Source organism: Pituophis catenifer, unplaced genomic scaffold (genome assembly GCF_029215685.1).
Source record: "Pituophis catenifer annectens isolate HBS135680 unplaced genomic scaffold, rPitCat1.0.hap2 SCAF_2, whole genome shotgun sequence".
Classification (NCBI taxonomy): domain Eukaryota; kingdom Metazoa; phylum Chordata; class Lepidosauria; order Squamata; family Colubridae; genus Pituophis; species Pituophis catenifer.
This window is the reverse complement of record NW_027256882.1, coordinates 194,322,593-194,324,014: the sequence shown is the minus strand read 5'-3', so window position 1 is coordinate 194,324,014 and position 1,422 is coordinate 194,322,593.

Sequence of the window (1,422 nt, the reverse complement as noted above, 5' to 3'; positions counted from 1 at the left end):
GGCGCGCCCTGGCCTCCTGCCCTTTGTGCGCTTGCGCGAGTGGTGGTTCCCGCGCGTGCGCGCACAGTTCTTTCTTTCCCAGGACAAAGGGAAAAGATTCCCCCCAGGTTTTTTTTGTTGTTTTTTTTTGCAGAATTCAGGATTTTCACCTGTTCTAGATCCAGGCGGCGGTTGGTTTCGCTGATTTATCCAATCTTTGGACTTTCTTGCGACTGCGTCCATTATGAAAAAGATTTCCTTGTGGCTTTCTTGCTGGCCCTTCCCCTACTGCACATTGTTTACACTGAGTTAAAACGAGACTGGAGAGACACGCTGCGGCCGGATGCCGCTGAACTACAACTCCCAGCAACCTCAGCTAGCAGGTTCAATAGTGAAGAGTTTTGGGAGTTATAGTCCAGCGACGATAAGGCAGTCTCACAGATTAGTGATTGCTCCTGTTTGTATTTACATTATTATGCTGCCTGCTTGTAACTAAGCCATGATATATTGAAGTAATAGGTACAGGAATTGCCATACTAATTGTTAATGTACCTTGAAGTCTATTGATTCTTAGCAACCACAGAAATAGATTTTCTCCATAATGATCTGTCTCTAACCTGGTCCTTCCCAGTCTTCCAATAGTGCATCCATTGCAACTGTAATTGAGTCCATCCATCTTGCTAGTGATCTTGCTCGTCTTCTCTTTCCTTGCATCTTTGCCAACATTAAACCCTTCTCCAGACAGCTGCTTTTACCATTTTCATTACTATTGTTTGTAAACTAACAATTATGATTTAGTGTATTGCAGGAACTGCGCCAATTGTTTTGTTCAGTAAAACATGACAAAAGTATCCAGAATTTAGATGCTGTGTAAGCACAGCTTTTCACTCATAAAATAAACTCTGTAAGTAATTTTTGTCTCTACAGATGTCCTCAACTTACAATCACAATTGAGCCCAATATTTCTGTTGTTAAGTGAGTTTTGCCCCATTTATGAGGTTTTTTTGCCACAGTTGTTAAGCGAATCACTGCAGTTGATATGTTAGTAACCCAGTTGTTAAGTGAATCTGACTTCCCTATTGACTTTGCTTGTCAGAAGGTCGTAAATCATATGACCTTGGGACACAAACGGTCATAAATATGCCAAGCATCTGAATTTTGATCACATGATCATGGGGATGCTGCAAAGGTAACTGTGAAAAACAGTCATAACTCACATTTTTCAGTGCCGTTGTAACTTTGCCATTGTAAATTGAGGACTACCTGTATTTATATGAAAGCTATCAAACTTTCGCTTACTTTTTCTTGTTCAGAACTAGAAAAGTGATGCTAATAAATAAGAAAGCCTTTTAACCATTCAGTCAGCAGGTGGCAGCATCAGTCCAGCTTCAGCTAGGTCCAGGAAAAAATACAAGCCTGTGGATAAGATTGGCTTGACAGTAG